Here is a 22,643-nt window from a genome sequence, read left to right on the forward strand (position 1 = left end):
GCAGTTCATCAGCCAGAGTGAAGTTGGAGGGGAAGAGTGCTTTTGTGTTCTTTTCACTGGGTATCGTCAGTTGAAAGGATGTTCCTGTTGCCAATTTGAGAATGATAATTATAGCAGCGAGCTCCAAGTATCGTTGGAGGAGGTATAGGAGGGAAGAAGGGCGTATATGGTAAAGGTAACAAAAAGAGAACTTGTAGCAGGTGGTACATGAATATCTCAGCATTATTGCAGCACCTGTGACTGTTTTGCAGCAGCCAAAATAATCTCTCACCCACTGCCAGAAAATTGGACAAGGTGTAGTGAGAATTATTTGGTTGGATTTGGAGACCTGAGTACTCACCGGGAAGGATGATGAGTCTGTTTCAGTGACTGCTGGCACAACAGTTAAGGGTGATCTCTAAGAGATACCATCTTCTGCAGGAGAGCTTACAAATAGGAAATTAAACAGTCATGCTCCAGATGTATTCAGCACTTTGTTAGTGCTGCAGCTGACTTGCAATGGCAGATAAAGGAGAGGATGAATTTGGGAGTAAATGTCTCCAGTGTGGTTCTAAAATTCTTTTCCTTTTCATCTAAATCTGAGAGGAATTTAAATAAGAATTTTTATCCCAAGGGGTGGGTGGGAACCTGCTTGAGCATAATCAGTTTCTGTAATACAAATAAAATTCTAATTTATATTTTGAGATTTAGCAGTTGCTGCTGTCAGTCATGAGAGGTGCACAGTTCTCCAAAATCTCTCTGCTTTCAGCAGCCCCAAACCACAGATAAACACTCCTTCAGACATCTATGTTTTTGATAACATCAGAGTGGCAGTATCGTCAAGAAGGAGATTTGCTTCTGTTCCCTGATGTTGAAAAAGAACTTTCTTCATTTCTGATAAGGAAGGTGTCTACTTGAAAAATCTTGATGAAAAGAAAACCTGCAGGAAGAACAGTGCAGAGAACATCCAAGATTTTTTGACAGTAAGTTTCTATTTAACCTGTTGCATCATTGTTGGCTTCTGAATTGGTGAGTTATTTATGGTGTGATGTGCTTTGAGCTTAAAAGTTCTAGACTTCTGGACTTCACGTTTTTTGGAACTTCATCATGGAGTAGTTTCTGGCAATTGGAAATAACTTTCAGCAACCTCATATTGTAGGAGTAAAGTGCAGAATATCCAAACAGTTCAGCTTCTGATATTTGCTCACTACAAAGGTCTGTTATTCTAACACTAGGCACTGTAATCTAAGTATAAGCATTCTAGCCAGTTGTTGTTATATATTTGATAGGTGGGTCTAAGCCAGTTGCAGGAGTCAGCTGTTGTTGGTTTTTTTTTTTTTTTTTTTTTTAGAATCCTTTTAATGGTCACTCCTTATTTCTTGAACAGCAGCAACCTACTTCCACTCCCTCCTTTTCTGCAGTGCTGACTAGTCCTCTTCCTTTTCTGTGCAAGCAAAAGCCCTCCTGTGCCTCCTTCAGCAGCCATCAAGCTTTGTCTTGGGCTGCTGCCTAGCTTCAGGACTTGTAATACATACTGTAGAGTTTTGGATTCAGAAAAGATGGTCTTCAGTCCTCAGTGGTTGCGATGGAATGAATGGATAATATAAGTGGGTTAATACTTCCTTTTGCATCCTGGTGTTCTTGCTCTAATGAAGCCAAGCATGGTGGTGTTCAATAATAGATATTTCTCTGCCTCTTCAAATACCTTTTGCCTATAGGACATGGTATATTGGAATTAAAGAGGAGTAGAATTTCAGCATGGTCTCCCTGGAGATGTCTGAGAGCTATTAAAAGCTTAAATATCAGACAGTGAAACACTAATCAATGGGTCATGAGTGTAAATGTTCTTTGATTGGGAAGGACCAGTTCAAGTTGAAAGAATACTTGGCATATGGGTCCTCTAAGGAAGAATCACTGAACAATATGGGTGTTAGACCTAGGTTCACTGAGGACATGCTTTTTTGGGAAAATAGTTCCTCTGCATGCAGATTTAGAAGGGAGAGAAAAAAAAAAGGGAAGAAGAACCTAGCTGCATCCTTAGAACTTTTGAACTTGGGAAATAATGTAAACAGAGTGAGTTTTCTGCATAATCTTAAAAGGGAATTTATACCTTAAAAGGGAGTTGTTTGCTGTAAAGGATAAAATTAAAGCAGTCTAAACACTTATGTGGACTGTATGTGTTGTACTATATTTCTAAGATTTACTCCCTTAAGAAGGAAGGGTATTTGCTTTTTTTTTATTTTTAGCTAAAAAATGCTTGAAGGTAAAATTAAATGCTGGTAACTAGCTGTTGTAAACTGCATAGATGGGCCATTTTTTCTGATTCCTACCCGAGTGTAATAGTTGTACTTTGAAAGAGATGAGGATAGCACTGAGGAACATTTAAGAAAGGACATAGGTAAAATCAGCCATATAGTCTTGACATGCTGTTGACTTTGGAATATACAGGATTTATCTTACTGGGTCATTTCATCTTGAAAGGTTTCTGCTATGTCTCAAAAGTTAATTATACTGAAGTAGGCTACTGAGTGGATGGGGATGGGTGCCAAGACAAATTCATAAATAAATAAAACAGCACCTGCTGGAGTCTTGCGTGTTTGTTCCTTTTATTTTATAGTAGTTCTTAATCTCTCCTGCTTTCTCAGTCTCACTAATTGTAAAATCCTGCAGTGCCATCTGGTGGATGAATTATGCTAATACTTAAATATGTTAATTGGCCGATTTGAAATAGAGCTACTAAACCCCCTCCCAAAACAACAGCAAAAAATGTATGTAATGAGTTTTTTGATAAATTACGAGTTAGAAACCGGTAATATTCCAATGTAGAGAGAGGTCTGAGTTCCTCTTGTATTTAATGTCCTTCTCAAATTTACTCTTAACTGCTTGGAAATCAATTTTACATTGTTTTCTAATGACTTCATGGATTTCTGTATTGAGATAACATACAGCTATAGTTAAATGCCTTATCTTCATGTATGTTGCCTCAGCTTTCCAGAAATAACATCAGCCTTTTTTTTGTTCCCAGGCTTTTAGTGGAAAGTCCTTAAATTGAGATTCTAAGCATGTATAGAAGCATCTGAAATGCAAGCAGTTTGGATCCCAGGTTAGATCCATAAATAAACTTGTGAAAATCATGAAGGATTAAAACTTGAGCAAAGACAGCTCTGTTCTAGAAGAGCTCTTTTTAAGTTACAGAGCACAGGATAATAAGATTTGGATAAATCTTTTCTTCTTCTTGTGCGAGTCTCTTTGTCTTTTCTATCTATTATTTTATTTTCTAAGAGGAGGCTTAGTTATGATCTCTTACTAAAGAGACCATAGCATTATACTACACTGTTACGTCTTAAAATTACTGTGCTGGTGTGATGATATTATAATACTTAGCACATTTTCTACATAAATATTTGATTTTATTTACATAGGAATTTTTCTAGAATGGACATAAAAGGAAGGTAATGACTCTAGACAATCATTGGCAATTGATACAAGTCATGAAGGGCAAAATTCAGGAAAAAAAATCAGAATTAATCTTGAGTCTAGTTGTGTGCTCAAATAACTTGCAGAGCTCAAACAGTGGCCAGGACTATGCCAAATACAAAAGAAGCTAAGATTAAAGGAATCTTTTCTCCAGAGATAAGGATGGATTTTTTTCTTTTTTTTTTTTTTTTTTTTTTTTTTTGCGTTTGTTTGTTATGATTACTGGAATAGTGTTGTAAGTAGTAGAAACAAAGGATTTTGGAACTTAGATACATCACCTGTTTAGCTTTTATCTAATATGTTTAGCTTTCAGGTCTAGAAATGCATTTTCTTACTGCTCTATAAATGTTATTTTTATATTCAGAAAGTAGTTCTGAGAACATCTATGTGGAGCAATTTAGTATCGTATTAGAGGTTCTTTTGCAAATATCCCTTGTGCTGGTATTTCATTGTGACTAATGCAGTAGGTTCTTTCGGTTGCAGTGGTCAGTGCGAGAGCATCGCTGAACGCTCATCGCCAGTAGCCCCCCAGGGCAGCCGTGCAGAGCTGAGCAGTTCGGGTGAACTGCCCTAGGGAGACTGGGCGCTCCCCAGTAGGGCAAGCTTCTCTCATTGCGAGGCAGGAGAAGCCTTGGGGTGGCTTTGGGGGCTTACGTGAAAAAGACTAGGGAAGGCTGAGAAAGAGGTGCTGGTAGAGGCTTGTGGGTTGAAGGTGGGAAAGATAAGGAATCCTTGCCAAACCGTGAACGTTCCCCTCCCCCATCTCTCATCTGCTAAATCTTTACTAATATTTACAGCCACATGTTGCAAACATTTACATCTTGGGAAAACTACATCAGGAGAAGTCCATAATAGTAATGGCCAGGTCTTATTCATGTATAAGCTCATCCTGCGTCAGGATGAATACACTTCAGTCAGTAAATACTCTAGAAACCTTACGTGGCAAAGTTGAACAGTTTGTAAACAGTATTTCATTTATTCACCTCAGTTTTGGAGAACTTTTTATCATGAAGTGATGCTATGTACAGAACTAACTCGCGTGTTAGTTTATTACTGTGTCCTTCATGAAAAGCTAAATTGTGAGTCTAGGTTTGAGGTCACCAGATTCCACAGCAATTGTATGGTAGGCTATAAGTTATGTGATAGCTTTATTGGAAGAATAAAGTAGTTTTAATGAACTGTTTATAGAAATACATTATGCATTTAAGATAGCCTTAGTGTTGTTCATTGTGAAAATTATTCTTGTGCTTTTGTGAAAATTATTCTTGTGCTTTTATCACATTTTCGGTTTTGTCACACCAGTGATGTTTGTATGTCAACAGACATTGTCTCTAGCATGTTGACATGCTAGAGACAGAGCTTGTTACTGTAAATGGCTTTTTGGTCTGCAATGTATGTGGGTACGCGTGGTGGGAAAATTAATTCAGTGGTAAATAAGTAACAGTTTTATTTGGTACCTCCATGGAAGTCTGTTTTCTAGCACTGCACTTCAAAACAAAACAAAACCCTGCATTTTTAGTTTTAACAAGCAGTTGGGCAAAAGAATATATTCCTTTGTAGAAGGAAGTTAATAAAGGTGCTGGAAGCCTGGCATCCTTAGAAAGGCAAAATGAAGGTTCTGACTTAATTTGCCTTATATGCTACTAGTGCTAGTAAGTGTTTTGGTTGTATTGCTTTTAAAGAGGGCGGTGCTCCTCGGATGGTCTACTGTTCCAGTCTGTATTTCAAGGTTGTAACCGTAACTGCTTCATAATTTTGGTTTTATTTACTGATAATACATATAACTAAAATTTTCCTAATAACATGTATAACAAAAAATGCTTTCTCACTGCTAAGAGACCACAGAATGAAGAAGGGTTGGAGTGTCAAAGGATTATAACTTATTTTCTGCGCCTCCTCATTCTTAGAGAGGTTCAGATAATGATTTTAGGTAGTGGCTTGTATTCAGGGAGCCAACTATGAGAATCACAGTCAAGTAATTAATCCCACTTAGGTGAGGTAAAAAGCCCAAGTAACCTAAACAAAGGAGCTTTGCTCATGTGTGATTATTTAAAAAACATATTGTACAGTAAACATCTAGTTACATCTAAATTAAACACTTAATTGAGACTTCTGATTTAAAATGTTGCTGCTGGATTACTGATCAACTGATCAGTAACTTAGCTGTACATCAGAAAATGGTGTTTTCAGTCATATAGTTATGAATTTATTTTGATGAGTGTGGACTAAGCAGAACAAGTGATAATCAGTATGAATAGTAAAAAAGAAATTCCAAGTGATAATAGGAGATAAATTAATAGCCTGCTTCCATACTCTGATTCTCCTTCAAAATGTGACTGTGTCGAGTTTCTACTAATGTTTTTTAAAAAAAAATTGTTTCTCAGCTCTGGCAACTGTGAAATCATCAGGTAACTTACTCAGAAGTGTCAAAAAAAAGCTGAATTGGAGGTTTTTAAAGATTCTTTAAAGAAACATTATCAGCCATGAGTGTTCTAACACAGGCCAAGAGTTGCTTATTATAAACTTCTAAGAGATCAACTTTTTGGTTAGGGCTAATTCAAATATTGTATGGCAAGTGTTAGTGAAGTTTAACTTATTTAGACCTGTAAAACATTGAGAAACGTTAAAGGTAGGAAAATGTTTTTAATATCCCCATGCATTTCATATTGCTTATACATATGCTTTTTACGGTTAAAGTTTTCTCAAAATACAACAGTAATGGGTTTAGTAAAAATAAGGAATTTGAAGGATTCATGCTGATGCAGTTTGTGAAATTCTGCTGTGTGCTGTGTGTTCCCATGTTATGACTGACAGCTATGAGATGGTGAGTCACCTAAGATTTAGTAAAATCTGATAGTGTTGGTGATATGAATTACGTGTTGATAATGGTTTAGGATGGTTTTTGTGACTTATTGCAATTTGTCTTCTTCTGTAATGCAATTTTAGCTTGATCCTCAATTTTCCCCCTGTTTTTTTATTTATTTCCTCATGTAACTCTTAGAAGCCTTAGGGTTCTAGATCTATAAAGTCTTATCCACGGGGTGGGGGAGCGGGGCAGGGGGCAATTGAAAGGAAAGGTATTACTGATTTTAGTTACTTTAGATGTTTGATACTAACTCTTCCTTTTATGCTAGGCTGTATTATCAGGAACATAAAATGTGGTTTGACTTACTTAACCACAGGCATTCTTAACAAGCTACTTATAATAATTGTATGCTGTATGGGGAGCAGAAAAGCATGCCTGAAGTTAGGATCATTGTTCCTATGCATTTGTCGCTTCTAACCACAGGTGAGAAAACCTTCACATCTCTGTGGGTGTGATGTTCAGCTGTATCTTGTGCTTAAAAACTTTATAGTCTCTAAAGAAAAGCTGTGGTTGTGTTAGACTAGTGCTGCCAAACAGCTGTGTTAGAGCACATGTACTTGTAACTCTGGGCAAACAGAAGATCACAGATGCCTGAAAGTTGTTTTCATTAGGGCACTGTCCTATTCTTTGCGCTATTTGTGACTAAGAGAACTTACAAGTCAGTTTGACAATGGCAATGTTACTTTAATTTACCTCCATTCCTTGAGAAAACTGAATACTCTTGTAGTACTTTTCAGATGACCAGCCTGTGCATGGTGGGTTTTTTATTTTTATATTTTATATTTTTATATTTTTATATTTATTTTTGTTCCCTCTCATGTATTTCTACAACTTGAAAGTAAACTTGAAAGTAATTATTGCTGGAGAATAAAAATTATTTCACAGTGTTTATTTCATTCCATGTGATCTTTAAAATGGTTTGAGGCAATGGAAAGAAAAGTGGATCATGCATTTGCTTCAGTTATTAAAACTGATAATCTGTGAACAGGACATAGACCAAAAAAAATCATTAATTTTTTTTATTTTCCAACTAGTTCAGTAAGGTGAATATATCCCTACTTGCATATTTCTCATTTTAATTCTGATGCCTGAAAGAAAGTGCATACTGCCCATTAGATTCACTGTTCAGAGGATTTAAAACTCTAGAGGGTCTTGTCAAATTCATCTGTATGTTGGCATAAGTATCTGCAATTGTGTCCATAATTCACGTTTAAGGAGAGTTGAAGTCCTTGCTCCCTTTCCTCTTCTGTGCTTGGATTGGTAAATCTGCTTATCCAGTGTAGAAAATTCAGCAAACCTAATGCGTTTTAGTTGCATGTCATTTTCTGCTCTCTTCTGAGAAATCATACAGCAGTCTCGGTCATAAACTATTTCATTTAGTCTATAGGAACAGCTATGGAATAGGTTGCGGGATTAGGGCCAACTGGAGGAGTGAATGCAGAGCGTGGTGGTGGTGGTGGTGATGAGTGTCTGCAAGGTTGATAAAACACTAATATATTGAGAGAGAGGAAGTTGGGGATTTGATATTGCTTTGCTTTGATGATGTAGATAAATCTGTAGCTGCATGATGGCAATCAAAAAGATTTCCAGAGAAACATTTAGTGATAACTCATTTTTGAAGCCTCATACGTAATGGAGGCACGTGGGAGATCCTTTCCTTGATCCTAACTGATCAATCTTGAAGTAAATACTTAACGCAAAGTAGCGTTCATTTCCTTATGTGATGGTCAGAGGTGAACAAGAGTCTGTTAATGATCTAGTATTTTACCAGAAGGGAATAAATGCGACTTTTCAGTACACGGCAATATCTATAGTGTGTCACTTTTCAAGCAGCTTTGGACAGTAAATTAATTATACAATTCTTCTGAATTTGGAAGTGCCCATGGATGATGGAAAAAAGTTTAAAGGTGAACAGGCAACCACTTGACTTTTTAGAGTAGTGCACTTATTTCTTATTCTAGCGATAGTACGTAACTAATACATTGAGGAATAGAGTATGGTAACATAAAAATTTTACTTGAAGCTTTCAGAGCTATAATTTTTCATGTCATTAGTAGATACAGAAATTACCCAACTATGGACTTGTTTTTGATGTTGTTTTTAAAATATGTAATTAAAGAGACTTGGCGGGGGTGGGGGGGCAGAACATTGGTTTTTGGCAAGAAATGTTCTCCTATGCATTTAAATTTTTTGTGTGACATATTACCTCTTATACTTTGTCAAATTATACCTGTCAAATCATAGTGGATAATGTAACAGTACATGATGACTGAAACAATGTGACATGATTCATCAAATATAATGCTTCATGTAGAAAGTTATAAACACATGGTTGGATTTTACTGAAAATGTTGGTGCACTTTTCCCATAGCAAGGCATGTCGAGTATTGCCTTTTTTGGAGAGTGTACATTTTTAATTTATATATGAATACACATATTTTTATATATATGTATGTATATGTATGCATGTTGTGAGGGAATTTATGCTCGTATGGTTACTCAAAGAGTTTAATAAGCAAAAGCTAGGATTTTGCAGGGAAGTCAGTTCAGTATTTAAAGTCCCCCCCCTCCAATTCCCCTTCAGCAAGTATGTAAAATTGATACTAGATCTGTAATTAAAATGCCAGATGGAACAATAAAACCTCAGAGAAAGCCAGTAAAGTAGTCACTAGTGATATGCTGCAGAAGCCTCAAAGAAGAGACTGATCAAAAATGTGGATACTGTTGTAGAGATAAACAAGACAGACATATTAAGCAAAAAAGATAGTTTAGAAAAATGTAATTCCTTTAAAAAAAAAAGAAAGTCGGATTAGAAAACTGTAAGTTCTTGCTAGAGTAGACTGTTTCATGAAGCATATCATTGGCTGAAAAATAAGGGATATGAATTTTTGTATGGGGGGGGATTTTTTTTGTCTGTTTCTTTCTTTCTTTATTCCTTTCTTCATGACAGGTTTGTCAGAATATTTCTGAGATACCTTAAAGTGAGGCTATGGCTGTCGTGGTTTAAGACCAAGGAGACTAAAAGCTTTCAGATATAAAAACGCTTTAGTCCCAGATATAGGCAATTCTATGAATTACAGGACTTCCCCGCTCTGTGGGAGAGACGGTGTCGTCCAGGAGAGAAGCTGGGGGGGCTGGTGTGGGGCTGCAGCTGCGCTATAGGTGTAGGCCAGGTGCAGGGGCCATGGGGTGCCCCGGCGCGTCTCCTCCCCTGGGATCCATAGAATATTCCTGAATATCCCTTAGTTTTGTTAGCCGCAGGATGGGGGCGAGGACACCTCCGTGGGGCCTGGTCCATTCAACTCGTGCTGAGCTTTTCTGACTCACTGTCGCTGTAGCTGCTGCTCTCAGGCTGCCTGTTCTGGACACTTCTGGACACGTTTGCGCTTGAGCAGTAAGTTTGCGTAGTTTGGGTGTCTGTTTCCTTGAGCACACAACAGCTACTCAAGGTTCATTTTGTTGTTTGGAACATGAGGTGGGTCGTATTCTGTCGTCTTCTAAAATGAAAGGTTGATTAAGAATTATGGATCTAGGCTAACAGCTATGTTAACTAGGCCTAACTCAGGCTAACTGCTACAGTGGCAGATATGGGCTAGAGTGAAAACGTGTAATTCAAATTATAGGAAGTGGACCTCTTCACGGTGTTTGGGCTTTCCCTGACAAACAGATCTGTTTATTCCTCCACAGTGTAGTCAGTTCACATCCCCTTTTGTTACTTGTTCTCCAGCTCTGCTTGTGGAAATGAGGTTGTTCCCATGCATGTGGGATAACTATCCTTGTTAAAGACCCAGGTGTCAAAATGCAAGAAGTATCTCCTGTTATATGTTGCAGGTTTAAAAAAAAAAGAAAGAAAAGAAATAAAATTCAGTTTTTCAATAAAGAGTATCCTTTCAAGCTCTTTCAGCATTTCTGCCTGTCTAAGTTATGTCTTAGCTTACCACTTGCCACTTCCTGCTTACTACCTTCAGCAGTGCAAGTGAGGAGTCCAGCATATGCTATACAATCTCCTTGTACCAGTAAACCTTTAAAATGACCTCAACTTACATATAGTAGTTCTCTTCCTTACATATATGCCACAAAGATCTTTTCTGACTGTAACCACGTGGTGTGGATAGTAGGATAAAAGGCATATTGTTTTATGGCAGCAATGGCAGATAATGACTCTGCAGGTATAAAAGCATGTGACATAAGCGGAAACATAATTGACTACATCAGCGGTCATCCCAGTTAAAATTTTCCCTTGCTGTCCATAGTAGCAGTCCCTCACTACTCAGTGTGCTCAGAAGTGCTTTTGAAGATCTACACTTACAGCCTAGAAACTGGGGAAGAGTCAAGAGGTATGGAGGTGGTAAATCTGTGTTGGTGAAGTGGGAAACGTGGTATGGACTAAGTCCTCATTCGGAGAGGCAGGGATAATCGGTAAGAATGAAGAGTAAGTGAGAAAATGGTTTGGGGGGATTGAGATTGTGAGGTGGAGGAGGAGGAGGAAGTAGGGATATGTTTACAGCTGAACATGAGTGAAGCTCTCTTTAGAAACTCTTCCAACTTTGTATTTAACGTTAACCTAATTCAAACATAAAATATGTTTGATCTATGTAGCTTTGGAAGTCTGGTCCAAGGACCAGATACTTTTGTATTGGTGGTCTGTGTGGTGATACTTTACTGTGTAGAAAGTCTTGATAAAAAGAAAAGGGGTCAGTAAAAGAGCATTCATAGTCTCCTTTGTGATGAAAAGGTAAGTTCTTAACCAGTGCCATCCTGTGGGCGTTAATATTATAGAAATAGAAATTGCAGGCAAGTAATTTCTTTTTTTTTGCTTTCAAGTAGGCATTCAGCAGATAAAACACAGCAGTTCTGTTTTTGTGTGGCTTTTCAATCGTCTGTTGTGAAAGAAGACAAATATGGAAATAAAATTAAATATGCTTCAATATATTTTGTCTTTGAACCCATTAAAATATTTGTGCTTTGAAGAAGATTACTTCATGAACTCAGTTATCACATTTGATTTCCACTGTAATTTTTCAGAATTTAGAGGTTGCTTATTGTATTAAAAGAGAAGACTTGAGCTAATGGTGATTGGTGATCTGCTCTACTGAGTCTTTTAACTGATTGAAATCAAATTTATTTGTGCCGTTGAGGATATTAATTAGTATCTATCAGTTCATTTATCCAATTTAGACATAGAAAAGGATTTAGAGTGTGCATTTTCAGTTGCACTGAGACAAGTGAGAACAAAACAAGTAAATAGCACAGAGCTGAAAAAATATATATATACACACGTGTATATGTGTGTATGTATACGTACGTGTGTATACATATACACACATTTTATATATATACATATACACACACACATATATTTTTTTAATATCTCAGATGTACTTAGCAGTGTTCCTGGGTGTCGGAACATGACTCTTTGTACTAGCAGACTGTTAGGAAGATCCCTGGCATAATTTTGGCCTGTTTCAACCAGTGAACTGTGGAAACAAGTCCCGGTTGCTGTTTGGCAGTTAAACTTCCCAGAGGGTGTGGGTAAATGAGGCTAAACTGTGTTCTGTGCTAGTGTCCCAGTATGTTTTTTGCAATGCTGGCTGTATGCCAAGCCAGTGAAAATTGTTTAATCTTATTTTATTCCTTGGGTATTTAGGGTTTTAGGCATTAGAGGATCTTTTAATTACCAGTATTGAAGGTCTTTCAACTTTGAAAATTGGAAATACATTTCACCAGAGACTACACCATGGTAACTGGCACAGTGTTGCAATGTCCACACAATGTTGTTCCTATTTCAACTTGTTACATTAAAGATTATTTATTGATTCCTCCCCCCACCCTGAAATTTTAAAATTAATTCAATCCAGGCTCTACCATGTAATTTTTGTTTGTGTAAGAGTAATTGTAATTTTTCAAACTGTGAATTAAAGTCTGTTTTACTCAGATATATTTGAGATACTGAACAACTTTATTTACTTTCATTTACAAATAACAAGAACAAAATAATTGTCACAGCTTACTTTTAAAATGCAATTATATACTTCCCCATCAGAATAAATGTCACAGTGCTAAAAAAAATTTCATAAAAATGTGTAACATTTTTTCAGTAAATCATTACTTAATACTTTCCCCAATCTGACTGTACTCAGCTATAGTCAACATTCTGGTGTAACACTGTGAGGAAAAAGTAGTAGCAGGACAGACCTGAATAGGTTTACCCCAGAGCTTCTTGATGCTTTTTTGTGATATTTCATGATATGACTTGGTGATTGTTCCTTGTGAGTGATTAAAATTGACTACGCAGCCTGATATTCGTTCTTCTATATTGGAAATTATGCAAGAGGATGATTAAGCTTTGGAGCAGGTTGCCCAGAGAGGTTGTGGATCCTCCATCGTTACAGGGTTTCAGTACCTGACTAGACAAAGCCCAGAGCAACCTAGTCTGAATTTAGAGCTTGCTTGGGGTAGAAGGTTGGACTAGAGACCTCCTGAGGTCCTTTCCAACTTGAATTGTTCACTGATTTTGTGATTCCAACGCAAACTTCACAAAATCATGTGCTTGCAAAGGTAAGTAATTGGTTATGTTTCTTGACAAAGAAATGTTTTTTTCCTGATTGTATGTACTTGGGAAGCTGTTGTTGACAGGCTGAGACTACTTTAAGAATTCAGTCATCTTTCATCTTGACAAAAAAGTCTTTGAAAATGAATCACAGAAATCTGTTGCAGTCAAAGTATTCTGATGGCCAGAGGCCTTTACATGCATTATGTGAATGCACTTACTCTTGCCTATTTTTGGATGACAGTAGGTCATATTGGAATCCATTATACTGTATTATTATAGACTAAGCTATATCTAGGAGAACTAAAACATTGTTATAGTAATCATCATCTGTGATTTATTTCAGTCATCATAGATCTATAAGAGGTGTGTCATACACATTTTGTTGTAATGCCAGCAGTAATGTCAGTCTAGAGGAAAGTTAGAAAAATAACTGAATTTAAAAGCTCAGCTGCATTGATGTGTTGCAGAAGACAACTTCAAAAAAACCTGTTTCCCTAACGGAATATCAGATAACCACACATACAGCCTGTGAACCATCAGTCAGCACTAAATTGCCCAAAGTACTCTCAAGGGCTGACATTACTTCTGGAGTATTCTGATAGATGTCATTTCCAAGACCTTATAGTGCTTGGATACTTCAATAATGCGGCTACCCTTCCCCCCCCCCCCAAATTCGTAGAGAGGAACTTTGGTACACAGTGCACACGCACCAGATATTTAAATGTTTTCTTACGTTTTTGTTGCATAGTAGGGGACCTTGTGATATGTGACAGAGCTGTGAAGTATTACAGACAGCATCCTGTAAATCTTTCCCTGTGAATGTTTTTCAAGTTATTTTTTTATTCCACCCAGCTCGTACTTCCATTGTTTTAACGAAAAGTTTGTTACAGACTGTTGAATATTTAGACTACTTAATATCTTTTCTTAAAATACAAGAAAGTCCCTCAGGGTTAACTTGACAAGATGATACCATCCTGGATGCCCTGGACCAATCTTGTAAATGCACGGTGATGTGATCTTTTGTGTAGATAAACAGAAACAAAGTACTGCAACAACATGAAACTGTAGGTAACAAAATTGCTTGTTTTATTTTTAGCCATCCATATATTTCCTCCTTGATGATTCCAAAAATTCTTTCCACCTGATTTTGGGAGGCAGGGGCAACTGACCACAGAATAGTGCTTATTTTTTAGTCTCCATTAAAGAACTGATAGAGCTTGCAGATCATGACGACTAAACAGAAGGGACTTTTAGTTTTTTTTCCTTGTGCACCCATATACCCTACAGGAATACAAAACTGCTTCCAACTGTGTCATTTATTGTTAGTTTTTAGAGCTCCCAAGGCCAGCCTTATATTTTGAAACAAGAAGGAGGTTATATAGACTGTGTAATTGAAGGTACTGCACGGTGTTGTTTTGGAGCACAGAGGGAAACAACAGGACTATAGTACATAAAATCTAGAAGTTGTTTCCATTAATGTAGTATATGGAAATAGACAAAATGAACAGAGGATAAGAAAGGGAAAGAGGAGTATAGAGACTTTGCTGGCATGAAAAGTACATGTCAATTAAAAGCTTTTAAGTGATTTGACCTGAAATAGTCAAGTTTTAGCTATTTTTCACCAATAAAAGTGAATAGTAGTGCTAATGTATTGACTTCATTATGTTAAAGCACTACCAATTTGGATCACCCTGGTGTGTTACTCATTATGCAGTAGAATTGTCAGTTGTTTGATGTTTCATTAGCATGTTTTCATGAATTGTAAATATGAACCAGTTATGTACAGTGTGGTATTTATTTAATGAACTGAAGCAAAAGTAGTAAACTCTGAGTTGAAAATACTGCCTGGAAGCAACATTTAAGACATTGAAAATACATTTTCAGTGTACATTTTCAGATCGGTGCAATGTCTTTGTGTGGATGGTACTTTCTTGCATGTTTTCCAGTCAAGATTGTGCTTTGGGGAGTGGTTTGAATTGTTTTGTCTTACTTGCTCTCTTGGTATTAGAGATCTAGAGCAAATCTATGGTCACATTTGCACAGAATTCAGTCTTTGCAACTGACTTACCATATGTTGCACTTGATGAACTTGTATGCTTTGAATTTCTTGAAACAAAAGACTTACTGCGAACTGAGACTCTTCTTACCTTTGACTATAATAGGGAGTGTTCACTTCTACTTTTCAGGCAGCCTCAGAGATTCTCTTTGGGGCAGACACAAATTGCATTATTTCACAAATCTTAAACTCACGGCAGTAGTTTTCATGAGTTTTCAGAAAGTCAAAATTAGATTCAGGTTCTGCTGATACTACTTGCAAGCAGATACTCAGACCACAAATGCATACAGCTTTCACTGGAGAGTTTTGACAGCTCTTGCAAGAATTTACAGAATCAGTCTTACCTCCCCCCCCCCATTCCATCTACACAGTTTAAGATGGTGGCACAGTATGCGTTGACTCAGAATCACAAGCTGACAATAAGACTCTGCACTGTTTCTAGCGAGTGGGACTGTCTAGGAAAAGAGCCTGAAAAGTAGGGGACAAGACAGAATTTCTCACATTCATGCTAACACACAAGTGTACTTATTCATATATTTATGCACAAGCTTTATCATACTGCAGCAGTTTATTCTCTGTCCTTGTAAGCTGTGTTTTTATGTGCTTAAAGACATGAATATGAAAGACTCCCTTTCTAGCAATCAAACAAAAAAACTTGTTATGCTGAAGTGTCTCCTATGAATTAACAGGTATTAGATTCCCATGGATCATCTGTTTTTATATGGATCTGCCTGATTTGGGCCAATATTTTGTGAAACTTCCATGTATTGAAGGAAATATTTTATATTTAATTTGTGACACAGACTTAGCTTTTGTTTTTTGGATTTAGATAATGAAAATCTGGATTGATAAAACTGAAAAATGGTTTGCTTTAATAAGTTACTACCTCAGGCGTACCCTTCTGAGGAAAGAGTCAACTGAAAAATATAAGCTAATATGCTATTGCCATGGTGTTACTTGGGCCGGGGACTAGTAATATTTCATGACGTTAATAACCTAAATCAGAAATTAGCTAATATAACAAACTGTGAACAATTATTACCTTTATATTACTGGATGGTATTTCAGGTTTTTCTTGGGAGAATTTGCCATTCTGCTAAAATGCTTTTCACAGATAGGTAATCAGCATCTTGCATTTGATATTACCTAGCGGACTCTTATGTAGGTAGAAGCATGAGATTTTTATCTAGTTAAAGTCTATGAACAGTTACGGAGTTCTGAAATACCAAATTGTGGTGACCTTGAGCATTATTATCGAGATTCTTCAGATGTAGTGCTTACTAAGGAAATGCCTAAATGAAGAGGAGTGGAAACAAAACACAGTCAAAATTCAGGAGCTGTAAAATAAAATCAGTGGCAAGAGTGGTACATGATAGCAATAGAATATTTTTATATTGATGTATCACAGTTAGTAATAAAGTCATTTTCTGTACATAGGGTTGAGAACACAAAGATTTTCATACTGACTCAAATCAGTGGTGAAGTGACACAAAACTGATCTCTCTTGGTGAAGCTCAAGAACCTTGTAGTACCCATTCATAACAGTGTTTGTTCTATAATGGTCTTTTGTTGTTCTCTAATACTAAAATTTGTTTAAACTGGGTTGCACAAAGGTTAATGGGTTAATGGGAATTTTTCCTTTGTTAGAATTGTATTCTAGTGTTCTTGATAATTTTGACTTACATGCTTGATTAAAATGTTTGGGTGCATAACTTACCCGATTAGTCCGTATGCTTGTAGCAAAAAGTTTTGGAACACTTGGACCAAGAAACATTTTAAATAATCAAGGATTATCTTTTGTATTTAGATGACACTTGTGAATTTATATTCTTGTAGATCTTCTCAAATTAACTGCTTAAGAAAACTGTGCACTTAGTAGTTGAGTGGACAATCAGGACCATGTATGCCAGAATGTATGGTATTAGGAAAAATAGCTTAAATAGGAACGAAAAGGTCATAAAATGTGGGTCTGTGCACAGGCTTACTGTACTAGTTGGCTGTTAGTGATTGATGCTATTTAACAACTAAACACCAAGGTGTAAGTTATCACCATCGTAGAAATAGGATAATACTGAGTGCAATTTGTTATCTGATTCATGTTGCAGATAGTGTTGATGTTCTAAATAAATCCCTAAATAGATTTAGCACCACTGTACCACCAACTTTTGTGCTATTCTGGACACCTTGCTTAATTGCTTGTTCTATCCTATCTATTGCTTGTTTCCTTACTATCAGGTTAGTTAATGTAGTTAATTTTAATTGCTTAGATGAAGCTGTTCTTTTGAATGGTGTACAGGATATCAATGTTTGTCACTGATACATTTTATTTTCTCATGCCTAACATGTTATAAGGGATAAGACAAATATGTTGACAAGAAGTATAAACAGCTCTGATATTGAGCACCATTTAACTGGCTGATCTCTGAATACCCTGGAATCGATCAGTTCACTGAAAAGGTGACATAGGTCCCTACTCAGACTGTAGTTTTGAAATCATTAAAATGGCAGTGTTAGCAGTTGCTAAAGATAAATAATTGGAGTAATTGGACTAAAAATGGGATTTTGTTAAATATGCTGCAGGTGTATCATCTTCATCTTTTCTCATTTATAAACATTTCTTTGAAGCAGGGTAACAAATTGATCAGTTATTAGATTTGTCTTGATAATTCATATCTGTTGAATAATTGCACATTCTTTATGACTAATAGCTGGGAATCCAGGAAATAATCTGTGAAGTTTTAATGCACTAATTCCAGATTTCTCAGTCACTGTTGATGTAGGTAATAAATGAATTTATGTCTCGGAGACTGCTTGATAGCAACGTTGGAGACTTGCGTTTTTCCACTGCCAGAGCTGACGACCAGTGGAAGTGATGTCAAAGGCAGCCTGCCATCTCATTCCTCTGGTGAAGCAGAGCTGCTCCCTCTAGGATTATGTCATGTCCAGTGTTTTTCATCCTTTATCTTTGCTGAGACAGCACATAGTAGTAGTTCATACTATTTGTGACCTGTGCCATTTTAAGAAAAAATAATTGACTAGGTAAAATCATCTGCTGTTATAAGTCTAAGATGAAGACCTGTTCAATTTTTAAAAAAAAATTCTGACAGTTTGGGTTTTAACTTGTGCCTTAAGGTGAGAAGATATCCGCTGTTAACTCTGAATGGTTCAGTCACATCCCATAGGATACTTTAGCTAGAACAAGGGGTGGGGGGAACCTAACAAACCTGCCTTGTCTCCCAGACTGTCGCTTCTCCTGGCCATTTCCTGACCCCTCCCCCTTCTAGTTCCACCTGTTTGAAAATTCATAATATGCGAATTAAAGGATTGCAGAATATTATGCTTACAGGCAGTTGTGTTTTATGATAACACTTGTGGTCATAGAGCATGATACATCTGAGGCTGTTGTATAGACTACTTCAGTCCTGATGCTTGGAGCTGTCGGTGCATTTAGTGCTGCATAAAGCTGCTGTGACCTCCACTCATCAAAGTGGAGATCAAAGGAAACCCAGATGTACTCCCTGGACTACTTGTTATCACAGAAGTTAGGGGGCAGCTGGGAAGAATTTTATGCTGGTGACTCCTGAGATTGTTCCTTTGGTGCAGTTTTCTGTCTGCCTTGTGTTGTCTAAGCAGTTGAAACTGAAGCCGAAGCTTGACCCTCAGTTCCTCAGTGGGTGCTCTTTAAGATAAATGCCTTAGAAAGCTCTGCTTTTCTAGTCATGATTTCTAAATGTGGACCTGATTGGTGTATGTTTTATGTAAGCATCTTCTAAACTTAAATATAGTCCATTTACGTCTGTATTTGTTTTTTGTTTGTTTGTTTTTTGGTGGAGAGTTATGTAAACTAGTATTCATTGCTGTCATTCTCTTCTGCATACTGACCTGCAAGTCAATAGTGCAGGTGGCATTTGTGTAGTCACCATGAAATTTGTCAGCACTTTTTGATCACAGAGGTCTGCTCTTGTTCTGTAACAAAGGATCTTTTTTTAATTAACTCTTATGAATTGTTCTTATATACTTACTAATTTGTTACTAATGTTACTGACTTTAAGTGCTTCACCTCTTTCTGGGAAGGTATTACATCTGTTAAGTATTTTCCTCAATTATCTCTTTTAACTGATTCGCACTTCTTAATTTAGGATGTTCAAGGTTGTCTTGAATGATAGAATGACAAATTCAAGTGAGTGTTATGGGTAAATAAAGGGGACTATAAGATAATATCATGACTATTTCATGAGAATTTTCTTGCATCTCATATATATATATATATATATATTTAATGTGAATACAGAATTCAAATACTGGTTGGTATGTTACCCCCTACCCCTCCCTTTGCCTATTGTTTACATACTTGTGGTATACATGTTCACTCTTTGAACCTTGGTAACTGCTTCATGGTTCTCAACAGTGAGTAGTTTAGCTGTAGCAGTGATGTGACTCTCTTCCCGTTAGTGTTAAAATTGATCATTAGCAAGAAATACATGTCAGTGGTTATCTTGTGCTATTAAACAGGCTACTGCTGTTGTATAGTTGAGTGAAAGAAATATAGTGGTTCAGTTTCCAATTATCTCTCATACAGTCATGTTAAGCAGCCTATAATGGATACTTAAACAAAAACAATGTAAATAGTAGTCAGATATCTGAGCCTGATGCTATTATAATTCTCCTCCAACCCCAAAGAGCATCCATGTTAGGCAGTTTTCCACTAAAAGAAGCTGAAATGCAGCTAGACTAAGCTCAGGCTGCCAAATTCTATTTAAATAATCTGTTTTTTTTTTTCCAAGAAAAAAAGAGAAGCAGAACCTTTCCTTTCCCCATCTCACTTTCTTCAAAATACTTGTTTATGTGATCATCATATTTGTGAACTGCAAGTGTGAATGTTGGGACGTTGCCCATTAAGGAAGACTGGGCAGGTATGTCCCCTTCTGCTTGAGTTATTTAAAATGGCATTGAAATGGAATTGCAGAGTTGCCCTTTTGTACCTTTCTCATCTTCCCTTCAGGGGGCTCACTGATGAGCTGCCATTGTTTCGTTTGTTTTCTGCACACGTGTATAATGCCGTCAGGTTTAAGAGAACAATGTCATACAAAACAAGAACACTGGTTACTTGTTATTGATCTAATACTAACTATATGTAAATAGTTGGTTGTTGTACGTTGAAAAATGGAAAATACACAGTTATTACCTTATGAAGAATCTTGTGACTTTCTCTTATTCTCCCTTTCAAACTCAGCCTGAGTTGCCGTAGGTCCATTTATGTGAACTTGGGGATGACCAGTGAAATCCCCACTGAGGTCCGCTGTGCAGGTGCAGTATCCACCTCTTGTGGTGTACTGTGGTGCCAGGCTCAGTGCTAGCATGCACATCACCTGTGCTCAGCAGAGGAGGCGAGTGAGATGTGGAAGGATTTTACTGAGATTTGGAAAGTTCAGGGAGGGATGGACCCCACTATGCCTAGTATAAAAACTGTCCCTTTGCCAGCAGGTCAGAGACTACTGGAGAGTGCATCAACAGCTGTGGGAAAAGAGGGCAGAAACAGCATGAAAGAGTTTGGCAATGAAGGTTTTAAATACTGAACATTAGAAAGCTGTTCAGAATCTTAAGTCTCAGGAGAGAAATCATGAAATTAACTGCCCTGAACAGAACAGGCAACGTTTCTTCCTCTATGTTTAGTTTGATTTCAGGAGTCAGGTACTTTGAAAAAGGCAGGGATCTTGCACTGTTGTTGTCCTGCAGCTGTCATTTAGTTGAATACAAATGTCTCTGGATTGTCTGGAGTTTTCTGTTGGCTTCATGCTCACTTGAAATATCTCCGTTACAGGATCAGCTCAGATCATGTAAACACTTCAAATTCTGGCCATATTCCAGTAAAATCAAGAAGATTCTCATCAATTGCATAAAAGCTTGCTTGAAAGCCTAGCAAAGTAGCAGCAAGTTTTCTAGAGTTTCCTAGAGGAGTTCAATACAGGAAAGCTTACCAAAGTGGGTGGTGGCGGCGAGGGGTGCAGGACAGTGAGATGGGAGAGGGTCAGTTGAAGAAGGTAAAGCACTTAATTACAGCAATGAAATGTATAATATATATGGGTAAACCCCCCTTGCTGGTGGAAGTGTGTTTTTCTTTAAAAAAAAAAAAAAATTTAAGGGAGACATCAAATTGAAGGTCTACAGAAAATAATTAATGGTATTATTGCCCCTAGTGGGGCAGAACATAATATGCAATCTTGAGATTTTTATATATGACGGTCATACCATGTTGTGCTGGAGCAGCAGGTTTAAATTGATTTAATTCCTCCAGTTGCTGCTGGGTTTTACAGGCAGAACCAGTGCACTGTAGATTTCTACAAGATCGACACATTCTCTACTTCAGCAGTGCCAAGATAAGAGTATTTTTTAACATGACTTCACTGGAAACAGTGTTGAGAAATAATCATGAGATTTACCTGCTTAGGCAGTCTGTTTGCTAATATTTCATGTAATGGTAATGAAAAATGAATGCTATTTTCCTTGCTTGTCAAAAACAGGTTATTTAACCCAGATGAACAGAGAGTATGATAATGTAGGTAATATTTGTACAGCTGGTGATACAAAGCTTTAGAAACTCTAATTTACTATGTAGCTCGAGGACATATATAGCTATCTGATAAGGGACACCTTTTATTTAATATTTACAAATTTTCTTTTATTTTGGAAGAGCTACTTGTGCAGAGGAATTTGACATCCACAAGTAAGTCCTGAAGCCATTAAAGTTAGCCTGAGTTTTGCAACTCAGTTTGTGCTGTGGATTGACCCTGATTGTAAATAGTAGGATGTGTCCTGTCTCATTACAGGACTGAATCCTTACTTGGTAAGAATTTAGCTGTAAATGAGCAATGTCTGCCCTGCAGTGAGTAGTCTGTTTGAGCTTTGTGGCTATTCTCAGATGTTAAAGCTTAAAACGTATTCATGACTACTTGCATGAACTTGCTTTGAATTAGAATGCGTTTATATCTTAGTTTCCTAAATGACACTTTCATGTAGTGTGTAAATGGAAACTACCTAAGTGAGCTAGTGCAGATGTAACGTGTGACTTTTTGTAGATCTGGCTTCAACTATTTTTTCTCATCAAAAAGAAAAACATGCTTGTTGAACACCTAGTGAGATTGTCCCTGTGATTTTGCACAGATTATATAGAAATAAATGCAATTGAATCTGTCATGACTTGCATTCCTACTAAGGATGGAGGTTGGTGAAAGTTTTGGCATTTGAGAATTAGGTATTTAGTAGCCTTGGAATAAGAAGTCTGTATTATGTCTGTTTTAAACTAGTTTTATCTTACTGTCAACCAAGGCTAAACTCACTATGAATGTAAACAAAAACTTGTTTAATCAGAACTATAACATTCTCGAACAATTTTAATACCGATCATTTTGAGTAGGAATATATTGGTACTGCTTAGAAAGCAGTAAAATCAGTGTATTTGTAAGTTTCTTACTTAATGAATTTGTGACAAACTTGAAGGATAAAGAAATAAGAGAAGCCTAACTCTAGCTGGTGGAAGTGCAGCACAGATCTTTGAAAGAGATTGAGAGATACAAAGGTGGTAGGGATTAAATTTGTGAGCGGAACAAACAGCTAAGGATTAAAAAGATGTCTGATGTAATAATATGGATTTAGGAATAAAAATGATACAAAATGACAAGGGAAGAGGATGAAGGGTTTCAGGAATAAGATCA

This window comes from Apteryx mantelli, chromosome 13, assembly GCF_036417845.1.
Source record: "Apteryx mantelli isolate bAptMan1 chromosome 13, bAptMan1.hap1, whole genome shotgun sequence".
Lineage (NCBI taxonomy): Eukaryota > Metazoa > Chordata > Aves > Apterygiformes > Apterygidae > Apteryx > Apteryx mantelli.